This window comes from Ceratotherium simum, chromosome 3 (genome assembly GCF_057802395.1).
Source record: "Ceratotherium simum simum isolate JZ-2026a chromosome 3, ASM5780239v1, whole genome shotgun sequence".
In the NCBI taxonomy this organism is placed as follows: domain Eukaryota; kingdom Metazoa; phylum Chordata; class Mammalia; order Perissodactyla; family Rhinocerotidae; genus Ceratotherium; species Ceratotherium simum.
In genome coordinates this window covers 94,852,295-94,860,548 of record NC_141902.1, presented here as the reverse complement: position 1 = coordinate 94,860,548, position 8,254 = coordinate 94,852,295, and positions in this window count along the sequence as shown.

Below are 8,254 nucleotides of genomic sequence, written 5' to 3'. Positions count from 1 at the left end.
TACTTCTGTTGTTTCTTTTTAAATCTATGATCCATCTGGAATTTATTTTCTAAATTGCCCCAACATCATTTATTGGGAAATCTATCCTTGCTCTACTGATATGAAATCCCATTTTTACTATACAGTCATGGGCTGCATAACAAGGTTTCGGTCGGCGACAGATTGCAAATATGACAGTGGTCCCGTAAGATGAGTACCATAGAGCCTAGGTGTGCAGCAGGCTGTACCACCTAGGTGTGTGTGAGTACGGTCTGTGAGGTTCAGCAAAAACCAAATCGCCTAACAACTCATTTCTCAGAACGCATCACCATGGTTAACGCATGACTGTATACCCAATCCTTATATATCACTAAGAAGCATGCTTCTGAACTTCCTGTTGTGCACATTCTGGCATTGGTACCACATTGTTTTGGATTGGAATTGGAAATTGAAATGTATAAAATTTATAGGTTATTAAAGAGAGAATTAACATCTTTATAATATTTGACTTTTCAGTTCAGAAAATTTATAAAGTATTATTTTATGTTCCCTGGTATATTTTTTCTAGGGTAGATAACTTTTGCAGTTGTGGTTACTATTGAAAATGATCTCTTGTCCATTATACTTTCCAACTGCTTATTGTTAATATAAAGGTAAACCACTACTCTTTTTAATGAAAATTAAATCCATTTATTTTCTTATTTAAAATGTTGAATAAAAGTTGTGAAAATGTAAATATTTTGAAAAAACAAATGTAGAAATTGAAAGTTCCCCATAATTAAAATCCCTCTGCCCCAAGATACAGTCAACAATTGATGCATATTCCTCAAATTTTTTTTCTAAAATATGATTTATCATTTTGACCATATGATACAACCCTTCTGCCACTTACATTTTTCACTAAGCAGTAGACCTTGGACGTCTTCCCGTGTCGGCACACATCGCTCTACCTCCTTCTTCTTAACTCGCTGTAGAGAGTTGTGCGTGGTTGTACACTAGTTTATTTAACTTGGCAACTGGTTATTTGTTTATTTTGTAACTAGCCAATTACTGAATTCTCTTTGTTCTAATAGTTTTGTTGTTGTTATTGTTGTTAACTCTTTTGCCTTTTTCAGGTAGATAATAGTTCTGAGTAGTGATGATAATTTTACCTCCATATTTTTAATAATCTTATTTTACTTTCTTATCTCATCACATTGACCAGCACTTGTAGAACAAAATAAAATAACACACACATAATTGTGCTAGTAGTGTACATTCTTCTTTATATATTTTTTTATATAGTGAGAATACCTCTAATTTCTCCAAAAGTATAAATTTGACTCTTAGTGTAAGATATTCCTAATATTTTAATTTATATGTCAAAATTATGCCCTTCTCTTTCTAGTGTGCTGCAAGTTTTATCAGTAATGGGTGTTGGAATTTTATTACATGCCTTTTTTTCACATCTGTCAAGATGATCAAATGGTTTTTCTCTATTATGACTTAAGATGAATCATTGTAATAGCTTTGCTAATGTTAAGCCCTTCTGCATTTCTAGAAAAACCTAATTTAGTCATAGTATATTATTCTTTTAATATTGATCTCCACTCAGTGTTAACAGTGGTTATTTATGGTGGATTTTTGTGTTCTTATCTGTACTTTCTGATTTTTTTCTACAAGGCTCGTATATATATTACTTATATAATAAAAATGAGAGCTTTAAAATAAGAAAAATATTCTGGATTTGGTTTGTTCATATTATTTTGGGAATTTTTCATATGTTAAGATGGACAGTTGTGTAATTTTTTTTTTCTGCTCTTTTTGTCAGATATTGGTGTCGGGTTTATGTTAACTTCTTTAAAGAAAAAAAAAAAGAACTTGGGAAGCTTTCTCCTTTTTCTATGCCCTGGAACAGTTTAAATAATATTTAGAACTTTTTGCTCCTTGAAGTTTTTATAACATGTATAAAACTGTCCAAGTCTAGTGCCTTTTAGGAAATAATTCTTAATTTTTTCGATGTTTTTCATGCTCATTGGTCTCCTCAAACTTTCTATTCTATAAGTTTTTGGCATTTTAAATTTTCTAAATAATGATTCTGTTAAGATTTTCAGATTTGTTAGTGTGGAGTCATTGTATTCTCCTTTCTCACTCAGAATGTTCTGTGTCTATGCTTTCCCTTTTTATTCTGATTAATTTTTCCAGAATTAATCTATGTTATTGGTCTTTTCAAAGAACCATCTCGGGGACTTATATCTTAATTTACTACTTTACCATTTTATGATTTTTTTCATATGTTTTTATTCTTATTAATTCCTTTATTTTATTGTTATTTTTCCTCTTCTCAAGTTGAATACCATTTTAACTTTTTCTTGTTTAGTAATAGATGCTGTTACTAGCATTGTAAGGCTATGACTTTTCCTCTGAATATTTCTTTATCCATATTCCTTAAATTTTTAAATATGGTATTCTAAGTTATAAATGATTTATAATTTCAGATTTGACTTTATTTTTTACCAAAGAGTTATTGTAAATTATACTTTTTAAATTCCAGGTAATTTGATATTTGTTGTTGCTGTTTTTTTAAACACTTCTTGTATATTTCTAGTTTTATTGCCTTGCTATCAAAGAGGGTATGGCCTGTACAATTTCTGCATTTTGGAGTTTATTGATGTTTTCTTGGGACCTAGTAAATTGTTCATGTTAATAAGTATCCCCAGGAAACTGGAAAAGATGGTATATTCTCTGAAGGAGACAAAATTCAATCTATATATATTAATTTGACCATATTATAAGTTTTTACTTTATTAATTTTATAATTATTTACTTAAGTAAAAACTATAATTAATAACTTGATTCATTAAAGACTAAGGAAAGTATGTTAGTCTCCCACTGCTGTTGTATTTCTGTCTATTTCTCTTGTGTTGCTAACAGTTTTTGCTTTTTGTGTTTCAGTATGTTGTTTGTCAAATTATCTTTTTATGTTTAAGGGAAAAATATTTTCTTTTAAAGACTTATATACCTTTGTGAATTTTACCTGATTTTGTTGTAACAGAGTTGTTTATGTAGAAATACATAGTTCAGTAAAATGTTTGTCTCTGTTTTTAAGTCAACAGAATCTTTCAGAAGTTCTTGTGTCCTAACAAGATGTTTTAGAAGCTCTTGATCTCCCCGAGGGTAGGCTTATGTACTCCCGGGCCACTTCTTGAGCCAAAGCGAGGATGGCAGTGTGGGTGGAGGCACATAGTTCCTGCTTTTCCCCAGCCCCATGATTGGGGAAACCTGGGGGCACCGGCCTTCCAGTCAGTCACATTCTGCCTCGATGGAGCCGATACCAAAGCTTTTCTCGACCCAGGAGGCACTTTTCTTTTGCGGGTCTAGCCTTCTTTTTTTTTTTAATAATTTTATTTATTTATTTTTCCCCCAAAGCTCCAGTAGATAGCTGTATGTCATAGCTGCACATCCTTGCTGTATGTGGGACACGGCCTCAGCATGGCTGGAGAAGTGGCGCGTTGGTGCGTGCCCGGGATCCGAACCCGGGCCACCAGCAGCGGAGCGCACACAGTTAACCACTAAGCCACGGGGCCGGCCCATAGGATAGCTTAGCTTTTTTTTTTTTTTTTTTTTTTTGGTGAGGAAGATCAGCCCTGTGCTAACATCTGCCAATTCTCCTTTTTTTTTTGCTGAGGGAGACTGGCCCTGGGCTAACATCCGTGCCCATCTTCCTCCACTTTATATGGGACACCGCCACAGCATAGCTTGCCAAGCGGTGTGTCAGTGCGCACCCGGGATCCAAACTGGCAAACCCCGGGCCGCTGCAGTGGAGTGCGCGCACTTAACTGCTTGTGCCACCAGGCAGGCCCCCGGGTCTAGCCTTCTGAGCAGAAGGCAGCAGGGAATATATGCTTGTGTTCTCGGCTTTTGGGGGGAAAGCTAATCTTAGAGACTCGTTCTACTAGAAAAGACTTTTCTAGAGAGCTGTTTGAACAGATTATTCACATGGCAAAGTCTGTGCTAGGCACACTACCAGCTTTTCCCAAATGCATGTAGGAGGCATGAATCTCAACCCATGGCTCAGGAGTGAAAGAAATATTACCTTCTGTATTTTCCCTTCATTCAAGTTAATTTCTGTTTTGAGCCCTCATTCTACTAGGCTCATGCAATTTGATCTCAGTCAATTCTGGGACCCCCTTTTCTGCAGATTTGAGTCTTCAAAGGTTCTGGGGGGCTTATATATTCCCAAGGTGTTAGGGGACGGGGTCCGTGTCTGCTGAGATGTCCCTATTCCTGCCCCTGCCCTGCTGTACCTTTGCTCCACCACCTCTGTGTCATGTTCGTATGTTTGGAATACTACAATGATTCAGATGTTCCCGTGTTGCAGAAATCTCCACGAGGCTGTCCTAGCCCTGACCGCCTAGCCCCTCTCTATGCAGTCATCTCCTATTAGACAGCAGAGGTTTGGGGGTGGGGGATGATTTAACTCAAAGGCACTGCTATGTTAGCCGAATGTGTGTTTGCACGAGAGACCAGACTACTGAGTCAGAGTGACTCTGTGGCCACCAGTGCTTGCTTTGCTTTGCTGACGGTCACCATCCGCAGGCCCTCACTGCTTGCTTGGGCGAGGGCTGCGGCCCTCATCACTGCATGAACCACCTCCCGGAGGGGCCTCCCAACAGCAAATCACGTCCTGTTTTTTATTTCTCCGGGGCATTTGGCAAAGTTGACCTCACCTCTTTTTTGAAATAATCCTCCAAAGACTCTGAAGTTTTCCTTTCTAATGCTTGTCATGCCTCTCTGACTGACTGTTCCTTCTCGCTGCCCTCCTCCTCCTACTCTGCAGTGTCGGGGTCTCCAAGGATGTGGCCTGGGCCGTCTTCCTTTGATACTCTCTCCCTGGAAGTTTCAAGGCTTCCACAGTCGACTCTGTCAGCAACTGCCTGTGCCCCGTCTTGCAGCGGGAGAGCCCCCTGTGTGGGCACCTGCTGCTGGAGGGCTTCCCTGCTCCACGTTTGTCCCAGTCTCCTGGACATAGAGCCAGCGCCTCACATGCAGCCCGGCTCCGCTTCCTCCACTGCTTCCACCACCTCCTGATCCCTGACCCTGGCACCACCACCCGTCTAAGTGTTGGCACCATCTTTGTGTCCTTTCTCTTGCTTCTTGCACAAAGAGCCACACAATCTGGTGCTCCCTCTAGCCATCCTGATCTCTTCACTCCACCACTGCTACTCACCAGACTGTCCCTGCCCTGTTCCTGGTCTCTTGCTTCCGGGGTCTCCTGTCTTCTGGTTCCTCTTGTGTAAAGCTACCAGCGGCTTCTTCCCGAAGCTTGGGACAGATCACGTTCTTGCCCTGTCCCTTACTGGCTCTCCCTCCTACACCCCCACAGCCCCATGCAGTCACACCAGCGCCTCCCCGGTCTTGCCCGTGCCTGGCTGTCACATTGCTCTGTGCTCTTTTTGCTCCTGGTCTCCTCACTGCCTGAATCCTTTCCCTGCTCCAACCCCATTCCTCTTCCTAGGCCTACGTCAAAGGCCTTGGCCGCCCGGGTTAAAATCATCCATTCCCAGGGGCCTTCTTGCATGCTTTTTATATAGCTCTTTGCACACTTGCAGCTCTTAAATCATTAACTCGTGTTCATTTAACAAGCATTTACTGAGCTCCTGTATACTCCAGGCCCTGGGAACACAAGGTGAAAAGACACAGATACTCTCCACAAAGCTATTACATTCCAATGGAGAGGAGAGAAGATACATTGCAGTTGCCAGTGCAACTCAACTGATGGGGGATTTGTGAGGCGCCCCCTCGAGCAGGGTCCTCACAGGTAGCCAAGAACAGGGGCCAGAGCACACCGAGCTTCTCCAGAGCTGGGGTGACCCCGGGCCACTCAGAAGACCTTGTGAGACCTCAGGCTTCAAGGCTCTTAGCCTTGGAAGGACACTGCTGTGACTAAGCAGACCTGCCTCGCCCCTCCCTCGTCACGGCCCCCTTGTCCTGTCTGACTTGTGTATATTAGTGTTCTTCTAAGGATGGGCTGCAGACCAGCTGTTTCAGAGCCATCTGGAGTTTCCAGGTCATCCCAGAAAAACTTCTAGAGTACACCTTTGCAGTCCGGGTCTGGCCGTGTACATTCTAACAAGTTCCTTGTGCTAGACAGGATGACAGCCCCCGCAAAGATGTCCACATCCTAATCCCTGGAACCTGCGAATACGTTACCTTACATGGCAAAAGGGACTTTGCAGGTGTAATTAAGGTCATGGACCTTCAGATGGGGTGATTATCCTGGACTGTCTGTGAGGGCCAGTCTGATCACATGAGTTCTTCAAAGCTGAGAACCTTTCCTGGCTGGGATCAGAAAGAGACATTATGATGAAGAGGCAGAGAGATGTGATGTTGCTGGCTTTGTAGATGGAGCAAGGGGCCACAAACCTAGGAACACAGGCAGCCTCTAGAAACTGGAAAAGGCAAGGAAATAGCTTCTCACCAGGGCCTTCAGAAAGGAACGCAGCCCTACCAACACCTTGACATTAGCCCAGTGACCCATGTCAGACTTCTGACCTATAGAATGGTAAGATAATAAAATTTGACTTGGTTTAGGCACAAATTTGTGTTTTTATAAGTTTGTGGTCGTTTGTTATGGTAGCAGTAGAAGGCCAATACGCTCCTCACATGAGTTTCCGTACCTATGATTTGAGAACCTCTGCTGTATAAATTCACTAAACTACATAGCTTCCCATGATGGGTGGTCATTAATCAAAAACCTCTTGATTCTAGCTCCTGCTACTACCTGCTTGATTCCCAGTTCAGATTCTGGAGAGGGAACGACTGAACAAATGAAGACATGAGTCTGATTGGCCCAGCTCATCGTTTTGTACTCCAGGACAATCCACAGGATGCTGCCAGTTATGGATTAGCTATCCTAGGATCAGCTTTGGCCAGAGGGCCCATCTCGGGGTGTAAAGCCTGGCATGGTGGCTGCCCTTGTAGCCAAGGCTGTGGATGGGGAGGCTGCGTGACTGGAGTCCAGGACAAGGTGCAGTGTTGAATAGACGAGGGGTCGGGAAGACTTCAGAGGGGAGGGAGCTGTGGGGTTGAAACTGAAGGATGGGTGTGGATTTGCCAGGGTGGGGAGACGAGGGCTGAGGGCAACCCTGGCACTTATGCTTTAAAGAGCAGGGCCTTTTGGGGCAGGCAGCAAACAGCCTGGTTTGCTGGAGTAAAAGCTGTGGTAGGGGAAGGGGCTGCCTAGGAGACAGCAGCCAAGTTTTAGGGTTTGGCCTGCCATGCCAAGGGGCCGGTCCTCACCTCTGTGGGTTGGAGAGCGGGGAAGGACTTTCTGTGAGGAGAGGGGAGACTGACTGGCAGCACTCTGGAGGGTGGATTGGAGAGGTTGGAAGCTAGACAATAGGAGATACACTGTCCCCTCCCTGGCTCTGAATTCCAGAGGCCAGAGTTTGGACTTCAAGGCTTGGCTGGAAGAAGGGGGCAAAGGGAGAAATGAGGGAGAGAAGAAGTTTTGCTGCACTGAAGACAATCGGGCAAGTAGTTTTATTTGGGAAAACTCTCTTTTGAAAAGGATCCCTTTTTTTGAAGGGTTCTCATCTTTGGAAGCCCTTAGAAAGCAAATTCTGAGAATTACCCAAGCCAGAATAAGCTCACTGGTGTCTCAGTATTCTGAAATTACAATAATTAAAATAAAAACAATACCAAACTACAAAATAAGAGTAAAAAGTCCAACAAAGTTCTGATTTTGCCATTTTTTTAAATATCAAATTCTTTACAGAGAATTGGCCTGTCTGCGGTGGGGAAGGAGGCCTGGGGCACGGTCACTTGACCTGCTTCTAGGATTTGGAACTGAAGCCCAGTGAGCAGCCAGCAGGGAGTATTCCCATGTGTAGCACCCCTGGGAACCTGTGAGGGAGCAGTGGGGACAGGGGCCAATGAAGTGTCAGGGCTTGGTCCATCAGACACCAGTGCCCAGGCCCAGGCTGACAGAGCAAGGTACCTTGATGCACAGCAGCTGGATTTGGGTCTGCATCCCTTGAGGTCAGGGAAGGTAAGACACGTGACAGACCTGTGGGCAACCTGGCAGTGGCCACGCCAAAAGATCTCCAGCCACGCATGGAGGTCCAGGCTGCAGCTGCTGAAGAAGGACCCAGCCCCTCCCAGCTACGGCAGCTAAGGCCTCTCAGGCAGGTACAGGACAGGGTTGGTTAAGAAGAAACTGGAAGTAGGAAGCGTTTTGGTCTATAACACAACTTTTCTTTGGAAACAAAGAAGAGTCAATTCATCTTGTTCT